The following is a 22,699-nucleotide window of genomic DNA, read 5'->3' on the forward strand; positions in this document are numbered from 1 at the left end:
TTAAATTTGCGAAGCAGATCTTGTTACACTTAAGATGTGAGAAAAAAAAAAATTTATCTTCGTTTCGATTAGGCTGCATTTATATCGCCATTGCATTTCGTTCAAGCGTGTTTAGTAACGGATGTTTAAAGATGTAATCTTAATTTCCGTTACATTGCAGTAAAATATACAGGATGTCCACAGAAAAATATATTAATTATTTTTAACTGCGAAAAAACAAAATCCTATGCATCACCGAACGCTCAATCTACACTCAAATGAAGCTCTAGATGTCCGTACTAGATGCCAAAGTTTCAGCACGGACCGATATCTCATTCAAAATTTTTTAATGATGTTATGAAATTTTTAATGTAAAAATGGAGCCCATTTTTGCCTGTTTTCAGTTTCTGGAGCCATAGAGCTTTATGTATTTGACAGCTCCGTCGGCCGCCATTTCCACGTTGAACTTTTCGGAAAATCTCTTAAAACTTCTGAATAAGATAGTGGTTAGTTTCAAAACTTCAGCATCTGGTTCGGACCTCTAGCACTACATTTGGGCGGAAAATGAGCGCTCGGGGATGCGTAGCTTATTCTTCAGCCGAAAAAAGCCATGTATATATTTCTTTTGTGCCTTACAAGCCTTACCCTCACGAGCTGCAAACACGCAACGTTTCCGAATTCCCTTGACCTACAATTGTGCCCTTAAAATAAACTAGCCAAGTATTTTCTCCGTGAGCTTCTTAATTCCGAAAAAAAAGGAAGTATTGGATATTGAAGTGTTTTTATTGTCCGTGCAAAATTAACTGACTCGACAGAGCGCCTGCCGAGGAGTTAAAATATCGCCACCACTCTCGACTAAGTAATAAAACTAGTTGCGCGCAGTGGTGTGAAAGCCACCGGCGGGAGAGAGGTTTTGTTCGAATTATGGGTAGCATGCCAATCGCCGAGGGGGATAAAATTGACCTCTGTTACAAAGAAAATGAAGTCCGGGTAAGAGTGCCTCCTTCCCTTGCTGTCCAACTGATTACTTAACGCTGTCGCCCCTGATCCTGTGGTAACGCAACGCGTAACAAGGAAGGTAGAGTAAATAAGACAAACAGCGGTGACGTTCCATTTCTACCCCCTTCCCAATTGCTGAAGCTTCGGTCGGCACTCTGTTGAGTCAATTCTATTCAGATGTGTCATGCCCATGTTAACGTTATTATATCTATTGTGATGATATCGGTTTTCAGGCGAACGGAGCAGAGAGAAAGAAAACAAAAGCAGAAGCGTTTCGCCTCGTCAAACAAAGTTGAAGAATGTAAAGGTTAGAAATGGGCAACAAAGAATAGAACCCGTTAATAAATTCGCGCTCCTGAAAGAATGGCAACGTGTCTCCTCACGAAAGGAGGGATGTGGGTATGGCCAATTCCATTAATCGTATTTTGGGTGCTCCCATTTTTTTTTTGTACACTGGGCTGAGAAACGAATTCTGAGCATGAGCACTATTTTTTTGGCTATTGTCAGAAGTTTCGTAATCGTCTGACATCGGCATCTTTCTCCCGGGCGATGAGCGCAGGAAAGGTTTAAGGTGTGAAGTCCTTTGTCCCTCTTGTTCCCCTTCTCCAGGGATTATTTTCGTCATTCTTGTCCAGCACGCTATTCACCTTTTCACCGCTGTATAACAGAGGTGTCTAGCGTGAGCGCGCTAATGACGATTGATATAGCTGCTTTAATTTTGAAATTCATATGGATATAGAGCGGCTTAATTAACAAGACAACCAGAGGGTTTTTGATATTCAAGAGTGCTCTTCTCAGAAAAGAATACTCGTTACCACTTTTGTTGGTGGTAAAATGAAAGACTTCAAAATTTCTAATTTGCAGGTTCAGTTTGAACGACAAAGATATGCAAATTTATCAAATAACTGAAACATGTTAGCGCCGACCTTTGAAATGACCATTGTAATACTTGAATTTTATCGACGGCGGATGAAATCCTCTCAGAGTAATTGTACTTTCACGCCCTGTAAAAGCTTAGATAAATTATTAGCCGTCATGCTTCGGATAATATATTTGGAAGGCAACACTAAATTCCTAAGTGGGTCCTAGAGTATAATGCTGGATACATGTTTCTACCAACAACTGGCTTGATAACGTGAATATCATATAAATTTAGGAGCTTGAGACTGAGAACAGTATGGTGCTCCAATCGTGGAGCGAAAGCTTGCTTTGTAGAACCCAGACATCCTGGGTTCAATCTTCACCCCTACCCGTTTTGAGCTGGATGAGCATCGTACCGGCGAGCGGTCGTGTGTCGCTGCTGTGGGATGTACGTTAAAAGCCTCTCGCTAGCAGTCGTGCAACACTGACGAATTATATTATCTGCAGCTTATACACCAGATTCCCTTTGGAGTTAACCTACAGGCTAGCGGTTGCGCAGAACTGGCGAATTTTATTATGTACAGCTCGTACACCGGATTCCCCGATGGGGGTTTACTAACTTCCTGCTGATTAAACATATACATCAGGGGTGGCCAGGCTGACCCGGCCTAAGAGCCGCAAACCAAACAGCAAAACTTTTAGGAGCCGAGGGCGGAGGGGGCGGGGGGGGGGGGAGGGGGGGCAAAATTTTGTCTGGAGCAATAAACCAAGCTCGAACTACTTTCAATTTATCCGAGTCAAAGCAGTCCAACTGTACGTAACGTAGCAGTAGCACAAGACTACCGAACCGCAACCTGCCTTTCGATTTAAAAAGCGTTCCATTTCTTTTTTGGGGGAAGTGGTCGTGCGACCGGGAGGGAGGGTGCGGAGTTTGTGGGAGGGGGGGGAGGGTGGTGGGGCGGGGGAGGAAGCCGCACTTTTACACACGAAGAGCCGCAAGCGGCTCGCAAGCCGCAGCATGGCAACCCCTGGTATATACTGTAAACGACGGAATTTTCGCGGGCTCAAATTTTCGCGAATCGGGCCGAAGTTGAAAGATTAAAATTATTCGCGGGTTCTTATTTTCGCGAATCCAGACTGACACCAGACCCCCCCTTCCTGCCCGGTTGTCTTTCCATCTTTCTAGGATTCTGCGGCTTCAGTCAATCAGTCAAAATCTAGAAAAGGGAAGACGGCGGTAGGTTGTGTGACTAATGGTCCGGAAGTCACTGCCGTTACCCGCAGCTTCGAGACGCCGAGACGGCTGGGTTAGTGTTCACATTGGTTTTCTTCGATGTGAACCTTTCTTGAGTTCACTTTTCGAGGTCACACACTCTGCATGAAAGGACAACCGCCAAGGGCAATGGGGTCAAACCAGTGTGTGTAAATAAGTTAAGGGTCCAGACTAACTGGGTCCCCTTAACCTTTCTTGGGTTCACTTTTCGAGGTCACACACTCTGCATGGAAGGCCAGCGACAAAGGGCGATGGGGTCCAACGATTGTATATAAACAGACTCAAAGTAGGTTTAGGCGCCAATCAAACTTGGCTGCGTACCGTGGTCGTCGACGCCAGCACGCTCTGTGTCAGTGCGGTACGTTTTCTTGTGCCCGTCAATCTGCTGTCCCGCGATGTCCTTACTACGTTACTTCAAGCCAGTGGCCGAGAATGCAGAAGATCATCATATGCCGGGACTGCCTGACCCACAGGTATGCACGACCACACGTGATAAGCGTTTTTTTACGTCGGCCAATCAAAGTGTTATTGCCGCTTCTACCGCCGTGGACTTCCGAAAGCGGAAACGAGGGCCCCACTCTGTTTACAATGACGAACTTATGATGTAAGATTCCGACTTATGGCGTTATTTACTTTAGGATACTTTCCATATCATATTCAAATATCGCGTATAATGATATCGTTATGCTTTTTGGACACGTGTTTCCCCGGTGTCTCAATGCCGCTCTCAAGGCGATGAAACTTTTCCCGAATTGTTCGCGGGATCTATTGTTCGCGAATCGGAGGCGGTTCGCGAAATTAGGTTCACGCGAAATTTCCGTCGTTTACAGTATACACAAAACAATTACTTTTTACTTTGACGTCAATCGGTCTGAAAATGGCTAGCACTTCACTGAAATGAAATGGCAGAACCTGTGCAACATTAAAGTAAGGGGTATATTATTAATAAATGTCTATATACTCGGCTTTCTGAACCTGATCCCGGATAAGTTTAGTACATATACACGGCGTTTTCCCAGGCTTTGCAGATGTATTAAAAAAAGTCTTAAAAGCTACACTAAGCGGTCTGTTTAAGCGAACTGTACAACCAAGTATGTATAATATTGTGTTACAATCGCCGCTGTAAGTAGAATATTTAGCAACAATATAATAATTAACTTCTTAATTACTGAAAATAATCATAAATGTTTAGTTCGACACTTGCTGAGCGTCATCGAGAACAACTGGATCAGATATCTTAGAGCCTAGCTGTTTATGTCCAGGGTACCGCGGATTTTTCGTGTGCGGCAACAGAAATGACGTCACGGCTTTGTGACGTCGCGACCTCGTGTCACGTGACATCAATTTCCTCGCTAAATTTGGCGGGACAATGACGTCACGACTGTGTGTCACGTCACGTCAAAATTCACAAAGTTGTGGTCTTCAACAACGCTCAGCAAGTTTCTCAATGAAACCTTGTGTTAATTTTCACTAAATAAAAATTCAATTACCACATTTAAGTCACTAGACCCTTTCCGAAATTCAGCCTGGCCACTTTGATCACTATCATCATCTGTGCAACGTGATCTGTGCCTACCAATGGAGGCCTTCTAGTGACTGATAAAGGAAGACGTTGAAGGTGCTCCTAAGCGGATGATGCGAGGCCTGAATATTCGGGGGGTCAGTACGACGTGACGTATGAACGGAGCACAAGAGCTGCGTAAGCGTTCATTTCTAATAACTCAGATTCAGTCAATCTGTGGGCAGCACACATTCGGCTTTAAAGCACTTCGGTGCATAGAATTTTATAGAGGCGTCTGTGTGGTTTGTGGCTTTGTTTTCACTGCAGGTTCCTGGTCAACATCGAACTAAAAGTGATCGGGAAAGAACTCACATTGAACAATTCCTCTCGTGCCGTTGATTTGCGGAAATGACGGTGTCCCATAAAATACAAGTTCATTACGGCCATTGGTATGGCAAAACCTAAACTGCTATATGAACCACCAGATGGCACTGAGTTTTGAAAAGGGTCAATTAGCCAACTTATCGTAACGATTAGCCCCCTGGATTATGTCCCCCCGACCTTGTAACTGACCTGTGCAAACGACATAAGTGTGGCTGTCGTGACTTTTTTTTAAACAAATTTGTCAATGAACCAAAACAAAACAGTGTTATTATTACATATTTCAGCGGAGGAAGACAAAAGTTTGGAACCGCTGTTTTCTTTTCACTTGTGTCCCTTTTCAACAGCCCGAGCAAATCTTGGCACCCGTCCTGCGCGCGCTCAATTTTCGATGAAGTTCCTTTGTATAGTCACTGAAAGGAATGGAACAGCCTGCATATTCTTCAGTCCTCTAGCTTGCAACGCTGGCTTTGTACCTTCAATAACTGTTCGCTGTCTCGAAAGCCTCGAGTGCGCACACGAATACAAAACCAGTCCTCTGAAGTATAAGCCCTGCCTTTCTCATCCTCGTAGTGACTATTGCGCCGACCACTCGTAGATTTCTGTCCTGATAGCATGAGCTTAAATGATGATAAATATAAAGGGGCCATAAAGCACACTTGTTAGAAGTTGGCGTGCCGCTATTTCGTACAAACGCCTATTCGCTATACATGCCAACGAAAGCACACAATCACCGCTATAATTATAATGCAATTAACTGCAAAGGTGCAAGCGAGCTGGACGAGAATGGCGAAAATAATCCCTGGAGAAGGGGAATGAGAGGAACAAAGGTCAAACAGAAATCTCCAAACAAAGCTAAATGACTGGTGAGCGCTCACCAGTCACCTAGCTGTGTTTGGAGTTTGGGTTTGTCCTTTGTCCCTCTCGTTCCCCTTCTCCAGGGATTATTATCGTCATTAATCACCGCTACTAGTATCGAGTTGTGTCAACAATTTTAGCGTAGACATCGACGGTAGTAGAATAAATCAATTTATAAAGCCACTATTTTCGTTCAAACAAGAACCACCGGAACCGACTCGAAGGTTAATATTAAGCTTGTGTGAAGTCAAGATAGCACAAAAAACAAAACGAAAAAAAACACCAACAACAAGAAATAGAAAATATATTTTTTCAAGACGTTCTGGTCTTCATTTTGTGCTGATCTAAGAATGAAAAAAAAAACTTCATGTTTTTGGTAGATTCAGTTCAAAAGATACAGTGGTGTTTCAATGAATCGTTTAATTACAATATGCCACTGCCTACATTAAAATATACCGTAATAATATTTGCATGCTGTACACTTCTTCGCAATTAAAGTTGTAGGTTGGAAAAGAAAGAAATCTTGCATAATACAGTGAAATAGGCTTCGAGTAGTTAGGTATACATATTAGTAAGGTAAAAATAAATTTTTACTGACCCCAGAAGCGTGATGCAGGAGATGTAGTTTATCGTTCATGGTGGTATCGTTATGAACGACTGACTCGTAAAGTGAGGCGCGTTTAAAGTTAGGAGCTTGGAATTGAGGACAATTCGTCTCTAATCGAAGTTAAAATAGCCCTCGATTAAAGTCTGTGAACAGAATGTGTTCCGCGAATTCACATGAGGATATTTTATACAAGTGTCGCGACATACAACACCCGCCGCGCGAACTATTCTCAGAATTGATTAAAGATTTGTTTTTTTTTAGATCACTGCCGACTATGACAGAAACTTTGAACGGCACATCCTGTGAACCACGTGCGCACACATCCTGTTTCTTCGATTTTACGGGCTCTCCATTTTATTCATCACCTACTGCCGTCATCAAGGCCCGCAGCACGTGCGTTCATTTTATGACCTAGTTTTACGTGCTCTGGCATCCCGTCTATTGCAGCCTCTAGGGTAACGACAGCAGTAATAATTAAGCTCGTGATTTATAACTGGAACCTTAAGCCTAGCTTGTTGGTGGCAGCATTTCAGATTCTGTACATATGGATTAATTCTGCGAAAGCCAACGGAAACAATTCAGCAATCGCTGATGACGTAGTGAGATTTTGTTCAAAACAACATGTATATCGGTGGTAATAAGTTCAAGCATATTGTAGACAAGAAACGGACGATATTTGTAAATGTTTTTAGTATTGATCTGTGTTGATAACATGTACAATCAACCGGGAATGTTTATTGGAAATAAATTTATCCATCCAAAAATAGATGCGGATGATATGAGGAATTCAATATGTTATTTTGTATTCCAGATTGACATGGGCTTTGAATTTGAAGTAATATGCACTGGCACGCGGTAAGAAATCGGGAAGGCCAACCTACAGAAGTATGACCAGTGCTGCTTTCTTTCTCAATTGAAAAAAAAATGATGCATTTCTCCAGTGATTTTTTTCATCCCCGCTTAGACAAAGCTTCGTAGATTTCAAGACCCCAACCCACTAACGTGCTTGGAAGGATATTGTTGAGCAAGCTGGATACCGCTTCAAGCGAATAGTACATCTAAGGTGCGGAGCAAAAATCGAAATCCTTGCTACAAAATATCATGGTTTCCAACCTCAGCTTTTGTTTCCTTACAGTTCTGTCAGTATAGACAAATAAGTATCTTTTATTTTTGCACGATGCAGTTCTATACGCGAGAATCAATGAATGAGACATGGCCAAGCTGGTGAGAGATAATGTATTCACACCCTTACACAACTGGGTAAGCCAAACCGCTGTTGTTGCTATGTGAGGTAAATCAGTTCAAACCTATGGGGACTTTAGTATTACTGATGACGATATCTTGGCACTTCCAGCTACGCACTGCCAGGTCCGGGACAACGTTTTCACCAAGTTGAACGGATCTGACCAACTCGTGAAAAAAAACTATATTTTTCAGATGCGTATTATTAGTCAGACCTTTGACGAGACGACTCTTGTAATCATGCTAACAATTGTCTGTTTTTCCCTTGAACCGGATGCCTCTTAGAGTTGCCTTCGGTCCTCCAGTATTTCGGTAGACACTATGTCAAGTTAACGGTGAATCGGACGTAGTCACAATCTACGTCGACACTGCCATTACAAGAAACACTGCTGAGCACCTGCGAGCTGTGGAACAGGTACTCCAGCGCATTCGTGAATGCGGTTTAATATTGAAAAATAAAAAAAATTTGCTCTTTTGCCAGAAATATTCCAGTACCTGTTGCAAGTCGCTTCCATCAATGGTTTTACACCCCCCTTCCCCGCAAACAGTTATGCTCTTTTGCGGTATGCCCGATTCTAAGAATGTCAGTCAGCTAAGAACTCTGTTTCAAGTGGTTAAGGATTACAAGGAGTTTCCTCGAACCGAGCTGACACATATGCGTTAGAAGAGAGACGCAACGGAAACACAGCACCTGGCAGTGGAGCTCGGAGTGCATATATTCGTTTTATATATCTCATAGCTTACGGGTACGGAAGTTCTTGTCGACTTTGCACCTGAGTTGACCACGTTTGTGAAGGATGCATTGCGAAAAGGCGTGAAGGCAGTGAAGTCCCACATGATAAATGCGAGGAAAGACTAATAGCAGGTGCGTCCAAAACTTTAAAACTGCGAATGTACAAATATTTTTTTTTTCGAGTCCCAAAGTATTACTAACATTTTTGAGACCGAAGTTTTGTGATTTAGGCCGCCGAAGAACTTCTAACTTATTTTTACTTTAATGAAAAACATTTCAGGTCAACATATCGTCGAAGAGACTCCGACACGTTGACACATTCTCCTGAAGAACACATACATTTTTCAGTTCGTACAAATGGCAAAGTTTGGAAACGGCGATGTACTCTCGCCAATATAGCGACCCAGGCAGCTACCTCCGGTTGGGAAACAAAACAATTACAAGAAGGCCTCTATCCGCTCAACAGCCACACACATGTAGATATGTGAGAAATCCTTTTTTTAATGTCAGTTGCTTTTAAATCTTTCTAGAATAGGGGCATCTGTCGCAAATATCATAGGAAGTTGTTAAAACTGAAATGACTCTAAATTTTCTACACTGAAATAAATGTACTGCTGAAATAAATGGTTCTTGAAAAAAATATACAAGTAGAATGAGATTATTTACTAGTTTATCGGTTCAAGATTAATCCCTTGATGATTTGACTTAAAAAAATTTTGACTCAATATTTCCACTTCTTTGGGTCTCATTCATTTTCATTATTCATAAAATAGAAGAAGTCAAAATATTTGTGGTTGTTAACCTATTGGTTGTTTGAAGAAGTAGCAATGTACTGCAGTCTGGTAATGAATATTGATTTTAATATCTTAGGTTTTTGTTTGCTCATCGATCGGCCCCTCAGTTGAGATTTTATATTGTTTTATAATTAAAAGTTACTCTTTAAAGCATTTCACTTCATCCAGCTTGTAATAGACCCTTTCCGAAATTCAGTGCCATCTAGTGGTTTATAAAGCAGTTTAGGTTTTGCCATATCAATGGCGGAAATGAACTTGTATCGGCGCCGTCACTTTCGCAAGTCAACGGCACGCGAGGAATTGTTCAGTGTGAGTTCTTTTTCGATCACTTTCAGTTCGATGGTGACCAAGAACCTGCATTCAGAACAAAACTTCAACCCACCCGGATGCCTCGAGAAAATACCATGCACTAAAGTGCTTTAAAGCCGATTGTGTGACGCCCACAGATTGAATGAATCTGAGTTATTAGAAATAAATGCTTACGCAGCTTTTGTGTTTCATTTCTACGTTGCGTCGTACTGAACCCCCGAATGTACAGGCCTCGCAAGATCCGCTTAGGAGCATCTTCAACATCTTCCTTTACCAGTCACTAGAAGGCCGCCATTGGTATGGCACAGATGCCGTTCCACAGATGATGATAGTGATCAAAGTGGCCAGACTGAATTTCGGAAAGGGTCTATTGAAGGTAATATTGACATTTATGTGCATGCATGTTTATATACAAAAGTTTTATCTGGAAGTGATCTGAAAATTCCGAGCAGAATATTTAGAAAATAAAGGTGTCTATAAAGTTAAATTACAAAAATATTCATCGATCACATAGTCGTGAGATGATTGGGACGCCAGTATTTGACCTGTACGTAACATATTACTATTTTGTATTGTAGTTCTGTTTGATTTACGGTTAAAGAGGAAAAAGACCTTTATTTTATGATTCGATATAACAAAATAAACAGCCCAATTATTGAATACTACTTGAGGGTTCTAGTACTTTTGGAGCATGCACCTTTCAGCCTGTCTCATAGGCGCCGTCAACTTAGAATCACGTGACACGGCTGCTGTAAGGCGACTTCATGTCGTCTCTTCGCTCTCCACTTCGCGCCATTGTGAAGGCGTTCTATTCGTGTTTATCTTCGCGTTTTAGCGCGTTTCTCGCGTTATGTTGTGGTAGAACATTCGAAATAAGTAGCGGAATCCATTTTTATGATCACACGTCTAGGATCTTAAAGAAGATGCAAAATTATCCCCGAAAGGAGAGAATATTACTGACTTCACAGCGCAGAACCCTGTTGGAAAATCTCGATGATGGAAAGAAGTTGGAAAGGCTCATACAAGCGTAACCGTAATATGGGACACCCTATACAAGGGAAAAGGCGGCTCCAGTATAGTGGATATGGGCGGAACGATACAGGTGGGCGGAACCATACAAGCGTGTCGTATTATGGGACATCCTATACCAGCGAAGTGGATTATTGCGTAACCATGGAGGCCAACGGAACCATACATGCATAACGTAATATGGGACATCCTATACCAGCGAAAAGGTGATACCAGCATGGTGGAGCCATATGGCTCCAGCTTGATGGTATCGCCTTTTCACTTGTACAGGGCGATTTAGTTTTAAGCTTTACATATATGTTTAGAAAGGTCGTGAAAGCTAAATTAATGCGGTTTGTGCAGGAGAGTTGTACAGCCAGGCGTAGATAGTATCGTACGTAGTGCGTACGATACTACGTACGTATGTAGTATCGTATCGTACGTAGTACGATCAGTCGGATAATTAAATACAATTCGTTAATAAACTTTTTAATTAGTGAAAATGAACATATGGTTTCAATTAGCAACTTGCTGAGTCATTGAAAACCACAAAATCAACTATTTTTAGAAGGATAGAATGCAGGGATAGCATTTTACGCGTTCTGTAAAAACGCTTGATTTGGACGAGTTTCTAGGTTTCAGTTTCTTTTCGGAACGCATCTCTGCGCCCACGGTCCTGTTCCCCAGGGGCTTAGATGCGCAACACACGTGCGCCTTGCTTCCCTCCATCCTACGAGGGAGGCGAGGGGGTGGCTTTGCACTGCGGCCACCGGGCAGCAGGATCGCAGGCGCAAGATGCGCTCTGGTAAGAAACCAAAGTCTGGAAACGCGACCAAATCGACTATTTTTTTAGAACGCCGTAAAATGCTGCTCTTGTCTTATATCTTCACAAAGAAAGTTAATTTTGTGTGTTTTGATGATACTTAGAAAGTTTCTAACTGAAACCATGGATCTATTTTTACAAATTAAAAGTTTAAGAAACATATGCTTAAAGGGAAGCTGAAGCGGTTTTTCATTTGAGGAAACACATTAAAATATATTTTTTGACCTCCAGGATATCAAATATCAAAATTATATATCAATTCGGTTAATCGAGGCTGCATAGAATCATTTTTAAAGTACTGCTGGAGGCACTTTCCTGGAGAACGACATCACAAAAGCAGCTTTCGAAATCTTTGCTCACGCATCTTCAGCGCCTATCAAAGCTATGCACGCACATGCTATTTTTTAAAAGGGCAGAAAACTATGTCACGACTGGTGCCAGTGCTGGAGAATATACAACAAAAACTTTAGATTGGACGCGCGGCCTTTAAGCGACACACGCTTGGCGGCCGAAAGGTCTTCTTACGATGTCACTATTGGTAGGATGTTTTTTTGTGTTTTCTCACGTTTTATTATATCTTTATGGAAAACGAATGGGATATTCAGATTCGCGGGATAAAACTACGCTAGAATGAACTTCCATCTAGTTTTCTGAAAGAAGTCTGGCACTTCTCTGTAATAAGCCGACTGATCATTACAAATTAGCCTTTTATACTATACCGCCATGGCCATATAACTCACGTGCACAGACCGCGTAAATGTCGCGTTTACGGCTTTTTTTAAAAAATCTGTAAAACATACAAAAAAAAAACACCCTGCAGAATGTCCCCCAATACGATACGGTTGCATGGTTCCTTCCCCGCTTGTATCGTTCAAGAAGGACTTGCGGACATCCAGCCTTTCATTGGAATGCCGGATGTCAGCGAGTCTCTACACCAGTGAGTGGTTTCAAACAAGCATGATGTTTGCACACCAGTAAGCCCTTATCCGAGGCCCTCCAGGAACACTAAAAGCAGAGGCGAAATGTAGTGGCCTGGTAAATTTGGTTGCAGGTATTTATTTTTAGAAGGATCGCACGCAGCAAAGTTTAACTTTGCTCAAAAGAAGATAATTATAAATTCAATACTGAACAATGGGGTCCCTTGAGCTGTCAGACCGAACTCCCACTCTTGCCACTCAGGAGTTCCTAACTTGTGCGTAGAGGATCAGCACAGACCAGATTTGTGCTGCGAGCGCACCTGCAATATAAAAGTTGAATAAACATGAGATGGAAAATGAGACATTTACAATTCTCTGTAATGTGAAACTAGAGCACAGATCTTGAAAAGGAGGATGGGAGGGTATGCCCCTCCTCCCCCTCCCCTCCTCCTCTTCTGCTCCCTCCCATTCAGCGGGAAATTTCCCTTTAATTTAGCGGGAAAATTTCCCCACTAAATTTAGCGGGTTAAGTTTCCCACTAAATTTAGCGCGGAAATTGATGTCACGTGACATCAATTAAAAAAAAAACTTTGGGAGAATGAAAATTGGTACAAAACTGGCCCTTCCTTCGGTTTTCAGAAGTACAAAACACATGAAGACAGCTTTATTGTGAAGCCAGGGAGATATGATCATACAGAAAAAAAGAAAATACAGAAGCAGAGCAGTCAGAACACTGGGTGTTTCAAACCAGAACCCCAATGTCTCAGGTAGGTCCTTACCAATATTCCACCCGTCTCTTTTTCTATGAGAAGAATATTAGTGTGACCCATTCATGTTCACATTACTTCTCATTGTGTTGTCCGTCCTTGGGGTGGGCAACGACTTGAAGGTAGTCATCTGTTTAGCGGTGAAACTGCGCACTTCTCGTTTTTACAAACTTGGGTGCCTCAGGATTTTCACAATGGGCACCAAAGCAGCATTTGGAGAGTTCAGTCTACGTCCGGGCACAGCCATATGCGTCCGGGTTGAAGGCGCACTACCGGGCCTGCGGTAATAGTGCAATCCGTTTGGTTTGCTACACTGCGCTGTAGGGAGGCCGGTTGAGCTCTGCAAGCCTTGCTTCCCGAAGTTTGTAGAAGTTTCAAATCTTTCTTCTTCCTCGTTCTCCTCTCGGCTAGCCAAAAGAGAAACAGTTTTTTTCGAAACTGATTAAAGGTTCCAAAATTAACCAGTCGAACCTGAGGTTCGACAAAAGTTCGCCGCATTCCTAGAAATAGCCCAAAATGGCCACTTAGCCAACCATGAAATTTCAACGCCAACTAGAAAAAAATGTAGCCCAATTGGGCTATATATAGCCCAATCTGGCAACACTGCAGGGAACCCTTCCCAGTTTCACCATGAATGCCATGAATCAATACAGACTAGACCTTGTGAACTATAATGCACATGAAAATGAATTTTTGCCACATCGTCATGTATGAGTCGGTGGCTCAGATCTCTAAATACATTTGTAGTGAGGAACATTGTTGAATAAAACTTCTAGCCTTCGAATTCAACAGTTTGAACTTCCATAAAGAACACTGTATGGCAGATTTTTTTTTTGTGACACATCAGAAACGGTACAGCATTCTCAGCCTTGCATACCTAACAGGAATTTGCATTTTTTTTAGCATGGGCGGCATGTGCTATTCTAATGCCCATACAGCCCCCTTTAAAAAAATTCCTTTGTAAAGCTTTTATTGGTTCTCACTTAACTCGCACGACAGATTCGGTACCTTGAATTCTCACTCGGCATCAACAGTTTTATATATTGATGTAATAGCGAAAGACAAGACGTATGAGCTTGAGTACGGCTGAACAAGCACAGATGTTTGAAAAAAGTACTGTCGAAAACTCAAGTGACAAAATAAAAATTAGGTAGAATGTGGATACAATTATGAATATGGTCATGAATACAGTTAGCAGATTCAATATAAAGAATATGTGTTAGACGCACGCTCAAAGAAACCTGTTGCATCTATATTCATTCAAATTACTTCGCAGAACCCAGCGCCGCTGTCTCAGGTGGGAGTTCGCTCAATGAGTCTACCGAAAATGAGTGTAGACGGAAAAAGCAGTTTGATCTGCGACAATGAGCATTACATAGGTGACATGTCATTATTACTGTTACAGTGCCGAATGTTTCAAACTGTCAGTCGCGTCATTCTGTGAGTTCCCTCTGTACATTACAAAGTTTGGCTCTCTCGAATGCTTCGCGAGAAAAATGATGAACTGGAAATATCTAGAGCAGTTCTAGAAAAACTATTTCCAGAAGCTTATCTCAGCGGCGTAAAGAATGTAAAAAGTTTCTAGAGACAAGGTTAGTGCAGGTGTTGAATAAACGAAATACTTCGTTTTGCGAAACCATCTTGCCGTAGTAAACGTATAAAGTTCCCCTAGGTAGAGCTAGTCATTACGGATGACTGTGCCCATTGCGTACCGTAAAAATTTAATTTGCGACCTACAATATTTACAGACTCAACCAACTCTGAATAAGTGGACCACTTGGCGTTAAAGATTGGTCTCACCATGACTGTCTGCAAACATCTACATAATCATTTCCATGAACCTATGTATTTCAAGAAAATATTTGGTGCGAGCTGCTTAAAACACAATAGCACTTTTTAACACTAATAGAAAGCCTGTAGTGGGCCACAACTTAGGCAGTTTTCACTTCATTATGTAGAGCAATTACACATATGTGAACCATGAATATAGGCCTGACCTGAATTGTTTTCTGAAGTTGAACGTGCTGGGTGCTCTGTTTACTATATAAATCTTTGCAGAGCTGACAATGTGCAAGTTCCTGTTTTTTTATATGTGACATCTCCCGTCTGCTGGGTGTGGTAGGTACACAAGATTGATGACACCAACGTAACAGAATGATTATTTTAAGAATTTGTTCGGGTATAGCACGAGCAAAGCGATCTGGGGGAAGTTATTTCTGTGACACCATTGAACCTACATCCGCGGGCTTTCAGTTCACATGTTAATCATGCCTGCAGACTCCTTTTGTATTTGGAACTCCATCCAACCCAAGATTTGAATGTTTTTTTTTTATTTTAGGCTTAATAGTGCTTTTGCTGTTCTATTAATAGGTAAGAAGAATGCTTGTTTCAAGTGGCATACCCAACACCTGGTGGCACGAGGACTCCCCTGTCGTGACGCTGATCGAAAGGCACAGGCAGGGAGATACTGCGAAGCTCTTGTTGTTGGGATTACCTCTCCCATGGTCCTAACCAGACCACAGAAGAAGATTGAGTCGAAGCTTGTAGCCACTCGGATCTCCAGATCTTGAGGCACCCTAGTAGATGAAAATAAAAACAAATGACAATCAAGTACTTGGCAGAGCTACATTAGAATGGCTAGCATATTCTTTCGTGATCAGCACATAGATCCTCTTATTTTAGTCATAGTCACCCCCAGGACAAGGCCACGTATGCGTTAAAATGATGGGTACCGATTTAAGGCGAATGATCAAATGCATTCATTTAACCCTCTTTCGCCGCAGCCTGAGAGATTTCTGTCAAATATTCCCATTCAACTGTAAAGACTATAAAAAAAACTACTACTGCAATGCAGAGCCGTATAGTGCGAGAGTTTATCCAGTGGGTGTGGCGACGAAGGCGTCGGAGAGGAGGAAAGGGAGGAAAACGCCGAAGAAGAGAGAGAGAAGGCAGCAAAGAGGCAAAGAGGAGACGACCGCCATTTTGACGCAAAGCTGTCGGCACGGAGCACTGTTGAGGCTACGCGTTGTCTGCTACAAGCGTTTTTTTTTTTTTTTTGCCTGAATAAAAGTTTGCGGTCAAACATGGAGGAACTTCTTTCTTTAGGTTTTTGAGCCACCGAGGAATAGCACTATATCATCTTGTTGCCAGAGCCTGCCAAATAAATTTAGCGGGTTAAGTTTCCCTCTAAATTTAGCGCTCACAAGGCTTGTCTGGCCTTTCCAACCATGCGGGTACCACTCGTCGCAAATCCCCGATTTCTAGACAAAACGATTTAGAATGAGCAAATCTTGTCTACGCCCGAGGTAGAACATTGAATTGTGATTCCCCCATATTGTGCGAATCATCCTTCAAACTGCGGTACCACCTGCAAATAAACTATGTTGTGCTGCGGCACGCGTCCATGCTGCCTGCTTCAGAGGAAAACCACTGCTCGTGTTGAAGACGACATACCACAATGTACAGGCAACAATGTTTAACAAACTAAAACAAAATTGATAACATTCAATAGACACAGATAGGCTCACAGAGTGTCGACACCATGATTGTTGTTGTTGGTTTTACTCTCGGATACAAAACAAAAGTGACTTCCTCTTTTCTCCGATGTACAGGAAAAACCCCTTATCTTCATGGCCCCTATTTCTTCTCGAATCGGTCACAAAGCACATAATCGCAACCACTGAATTACGCAAAATTAAAGGCTGCGAAAATTAAAGGTTCGCCAACATTAAGGGGTTTACTGTTCTTCCGTGTGTCACGTGATGTTAACATTTCAAGGAGGCTGAAGGTATTGGTTTAAGAAAAAATTGGCCTATGAAAACAAAATGCCCTTCTCCAGGTTAGGCACGCGAGGCTCTTTTGCACTACCTATAAGATGGCAAGTTTGTTTCGGCAGAGCTTTTGGTAATACTGAGTCACAAAAGTAGCTATACTTGGCGTCAACTATTTTGTGCTGCATTATAAAGCTAGAGTAGATTCCACTGTGCTTCAGCACAGCACTGTTTGTTGCGAGAGCATATGTGGTTTAGTGTTGCATCCCATTTGCATGATCTAGAGAAACTAGCGCTGACAGAGTTGGAGCACTCCAAATAATAACAGCCGACTGTAGAAGCATTGAGAGATGTACACATGCGAACTGTGCATTTCTTAAAAATGGATTCGAGCAAAGGCAAAAACAATATGTATACTTACGGCGGCCATACTTGCCTTTCCCAAGCACGACCACTTTTCCCTCGGTAGCACCATCCAGTAAGAAGCACCAGCAACACGCCCATGAGACGCCGTTGACTCCTGGATTGAATGACGACCCTCCTGAGGTCTTGGAAGGAGATCCGGAACACTTCTTTAGGCCAGATGTTGTATCTGGTGGGGCAGGGACTAAAAGTAAAAATTAACAAATTTATCTCAAGCGCTACATTCCTATAGGATAGCAGTATTTTTTTTTAGGCCAGTGATGCGCAGACTGTAGCGCACCTAACGTAATTTAAAAGTAGAACGAAAACGGGACGAGATTCGCTTAACGCTTCACGGAGACAGACGCCTTTGGCTACTAGGCATAACGGCCGAACTTGGAAGTCGCCTGCGGTGGGGCGATCGGACGAGTCGAGCCGGCCGCGCTGCGCTGACCCAGGCTGACCACGCCTGGTTGAACTATGAGAGGCGGCGTCGAGTTGAGAGCCAGAGACGCAGCAGGAACGCACCTTAAAACATCTGTCCCGTAAAACGTAGAACGAGCCAGCGACGCCAAAACCGCTACGCCGCCATTTTCGCGACGACCGGAAGCGTGGAAGCCACAGTTTATCGTACACAGTTTGCCCACTGTAGAATAAGCCTGTGGTAATTGCTAACCACGTGATCGAGGGCCTTGTGTGAATAAAAGTACATCATAGAACTAAACTCATTACATATTACTCACACAATATAAATTATATTGATAACCAAATAAGTCAAAAAGAGCGAAAGTTTCTTAAACATTTATTTAAACTCGTAAAAGCGCCCTCTCACCACGGATGGGGTAACTAACCACATTTTATGCTTCGTTTTTATTGTTTTGCTTTTCAAGATGGCAGCCCCCATGGCATTTTTATGTACCCGCTTCTCGCGTCCGCTTGCGTTTCGTTTTCGCTTTATTGTGACGTGCGCACCACTGGACGACAATCAGAGGTAATTTATTCACACAAGAGTTATTAAAGCAGGCAAATGTTTATTTTCACTCTACATAGTACAATTATTACGAAAACGTTACAAACAGCACATGCAATGATGCGGTTGCAGACGGGTATTATCGAACAGACACGGTAGTACAAACACTTTGAATGTTAGCCTTCAAGCTATGTGCATAAAAAATGATAAACCTAAGATCAACAAACATAGTCTAAACAGGTAGAGGTAAAATCGCGGTAAAGGTATTTCAAGACAGCTATTCATAAACCATGCAAAAAAAAAAAAAAACTGCACAGACGCGACACTGTTTTACATAACGAGTTCGATTACAAACAAGTTTCTTTAACAGAAACTACAGGCTAATGTGGTAAAGAATAAAGCTGTGTTTGGAGGTGCATTTGACCTGCCCGTCCTTTTCCCCCCAAGATGAATGTTGAACACACCTGGGGGGCTATGTTCGACAAATGTTTCATTTCTCCTAAGAGGAAACGGAAGTGACGATATTGCGTCTGATTGGTTAGAGGCTCAAATGATGAAAGTTCCCTCTTTCGTCATTTGAGCCTCTAACCAATCGGAGGCAATATCGTCACTTCCATCACTTCCCTTTCTTCTTAGGAGAAACAAGACATTTGTCGAACATTGCCCCCCTGGTCAGTTTTCTATGAGATATGTTGAATCTAGCCAGTTAATTTCTTCAGCACAATGTTTAGCTGTTAGGTTCGATGACAGCACGCCTTTACAACTCTCCGTCTCCTGATCTGCCTAACGGGGCTACTGGCCCTTCGATAGAAATATCACTTATCATCGACAAACCGCAAGCACCTAGGATGCCACTTTCTGACTGCAGCATCACCATCGAACATTGTCGTCCATGGAAGCAACCTCCTGGCTGAGCATTCTTCATTCGTCGCCCTCGCCAACACCCTCACTTAATCCCGTTATTGCTGATCACTGGTGATGCACACCCGTCGGCAATATGAAGGTGAGCACTTTACCTGGATTCTTGCCTGTTTTACGGCCCCCTAATGCTATATTAACTCTCAACGTCTCAAATGGTACGTGGCTTGGGGTCTAAACTTTGCGTTCTAGCCTTTTTCTGGAACAGAGCTTGTTCCAAAACTTGCAAAAAAGTGAAAAACAAGAAGAGGACTGTTCACCTTCATATTGCTCGCGGGTGTACTTTCAAACTCCGGCTCACGTCCCACCTGCTCCTGCTGTTCCCTGCCTGTGTTCGACAATGTCGCCACTCTCCAATAAGACGTTTGTGATTTGTGGTCCCACCAGAAATGTGAAGATGTATCTCTCGCTTTGTAGATGCCTCTCCTCATTATCAACTGAGTGGCTCTGTGCGGCGTGCCAGCTCCCACCCCTGGCCGATGACCTCTTTCCATCCCCTAAGCAGCACGAAGCCTCTGCGTACCCCACCATCATCGCCAGCTCTATTAAGTAGTTCTCCGACCCGCCTCTGGCCAGCGACATCAGCAGCGGTCACCGTTCGCACGACAACTCCCCGTCTGGCATAGTTGTCGTGTGAAAAGTGCGCGATCGGAGTCTACAGACACCAGTCATGTTGGGTTTTCCAACGTTTGCCTCCTAAAGAACAACCTTCCTGACTTTAAAGCGCTGAAGTAATCTTTCCCGAATACAATATTCGCTGTGTGCGAGACATGGCTAGACGCCTGTCTTCGGTGGGTAATTAATGGGGAATTAATCAATCTCGGACGATTCTCTTTATTCCAGCAAGACTGTCCCTCCTTGGGGCGAAGGCGTCCGTCTTCGCCATGCCAAAACACCTGCCCTGCCAACGTCTTGAACACCTCACCCCTCCGGGTCTAGAAGCCATCTTTGTCGAGGTATTTTGCAAACATGGAAAGCTTCTTCTGGTGTCTACCTACTGCCCACCCTCCCTCAGTGAACAATCGTACGCCTTCCTCCAAGAAAGCCTACAGCGCGTCGACCCTAGCTCGTTCTCTGCACTGTTTATCTGATCCACTTGATGACATGCTGTTAGGCCTCATTCACACAGCCGGTGCCTCTCCCATTCCGGCACCGTCACGGGAGCACGCCGGGGCGGGGACGCGACGGCAGGGTGTCTGAACAGGCCGCGCAAGCAAAGCGACGGAGGCCGCGACGGCAGGATTGGATTGGATCAGATTACTTATCTATTCAACTTAATATTTATTGAACTTAAATTACAAAATAAAGAGATAATTGTGCCTGAACACTAGTGCGCACGTTTCTTTTTTTGTAAATTAAGGATTTGCGTGTGCTATTAGCCATTTCCGCCGAAAGGAAACAAGAAAAACAACAACAAGCGTTGGCTTACTGTTGGCAACCGAACGATGAAAAATCTTCCAAACTTAGCGAAACTTTTCTATTTTGTTATTGGTCGGTTTTCGATAAGGGCGGGACTCCGTCATCCGCCGGGACGCGGGATGCCGGTGCCGTAGAGCAGCTCCCTACGTCGCCCGGCACCCGCCGCGGCACAGCTTTCCGGCAAAAACTGGGCCGAAAATCCTCTCCCCTGACGGAAACGCCTCTCGCGACGGTAACGGGATGGGAGAAACGCCGGCTGTGTGAATGAGGCCTTAGACGTATTGGAAACTGCTGGCCTCACCCAACTTCATGATGCCTTATTCTACATTTCTCAAAACAGCAACGCTACATTCCTCGACCTCGTCCGCACCAATAATCCCACCTTACCCTACCGCTCCACAGTGAAATCCAGCCTACCAGGCAGTGATCGCAGTGCTCTCCTTACCAATATCCATTGCTCAGCCCCTAAGCGAGGTCATCAAGCCAAGAAGTTCCAGCAGTTCTAGAAAACCGAATCCCCTCATCTCAATCAGCTCATCCACCTCGCTCCCTGGTTCATCGTGTTTGATCACCCATCGGCTGACGAGGCCGACGACGTCTCGCTCAACGTATCAGCAATTCAGCACAAATGTGTTCACCCTAAGAATCAACAGGAGGCACGGCAGCCTTCCATGGATGACAAAGGAGATTGCAGTCTTAATCAGACGTAAACACTGACTATTCAAAAAAGCGCCTTTAAATCCCACTCATCTTAACCAAGCCCACCAGGCACGTACCAAAGTCAAGTATCTCATCCATATCTTCCATAACGATTACCTACAGCAAATAGGAGCAAAAGCAACCTGCCAGCCCAAACTCTTGGGCATGTTTTCACTGTAAAAAAAATGTTCCATGCGCCGGTCTTCACACATCACGGCAGGCCCTATTCTAATCTTGACGACATAGCAGAGCTCTTCTCTTACCACTTTTCTCAGGTTGCAGCATTACTTGACCCTACTGTACCTAACCTTTGTCCCACCCAACCCACAACTCTGCCAGTCAAGGCCACACCAGCAACCACACTCTCTTCCATAGTCATTCTTCAAAGTGAAACCTACGACGCCCTTGCCTGTGTCAACTCCTCTCAAAGCCCTGGACCAGACAGCCTCCACCCCGCGTTGCTTAAATCCTGTGTTGGCCGTATCTCCTTCGTCCTCACTCGCCCCTTCAACGATTTTCTCTCCCACAGCTTTGTTCCTAAATCCTGGGAAGTTGCGTCAGTAACGCCTCTCAAAAAGGGACACGGTGTCCCCTCAAGTCTAACATCCACTCATACTGACCAATCTCCATAACCTCCATCGTATGCCAAACAATGGAGCCCCCACCAATACCGTTTCCGCCCGGCAGGAGCTGCGAATCGGCCCTTGCAGCTTTCACCCATGCGCTCAGCACCAGCCTCGACAACCGAACTCTGTGCGAGATCGTCCAGTTAGACTTCAGAAAGGCTTTTAACAGCGCAGACCACAGCTTGCTCCTATCCAAACTCCAACAGATAAAAATCTCCAGAATGAGGAAAAAAATTTACTTCTTCACAACACTACCTTATTCTTCAAGGGCTCTTTTCGTGATTAGCACAAACTGGAAACACTACTAACAGGTAGGGTGCCCAACGAGATAGGTTATGTGTGCCATTGCGTGTCAAAGGGGCTTTGAGAAAACTAATTGAAGAACACTTTGTCGAAGCTCAAGAGAAAAAATCTAGTTCTTTACCACTGGCTAACACAACATGGTGGCAGAAACTGGTTATTGTTGTTTTCTTAAGGTGACTTCAGGACGAGGTCTACTGGCACGACAACCAGCTGTCGTTGTCGTGCTGATGGGAACAGTTCCAGTATTCAGGAGCTTGAAGTTCCAATTGCCAGAACTGCTGCACAGCTTGCATGCCAAATGCTGAGACCACTCGTACAAAGCAGGACTTGATCTAAGTCGTCCTCACAGTTTGCAACCTGGTTCGCAGCTTGCAACTCCATAAGGTTTTCCTTCTCAAGTGCCTCATAGATGCCGGAAACTACTATGCGTCAGCGGTATCCCAGAAACTCCCTTTCAGACTAATAACTTGAAAAGGGTTTTCAAGACAGCCCTCCCTAAGACAGATCGTGATGAGGAAGAGCTAGAGCCCTCCCAGCCAC

Source organism: Ixodes scapularis, unplaced genomic scaffold (assembly GCF_016920785.2).
Source record: "Ixodes scapularis isolate PalLabHiFi unplaced genomic scaffold, ASM1692078v2 PGA_scaffold1__304_contigs__length_218370807, whole genome shotgun sequence".
Classification (NCBI taxonomy): Eukaryota; Metazoa; Arthropoda; class Arachnida; order Ixodida; family Ixodidae; genus Ixodes; species Ixodes scapularis.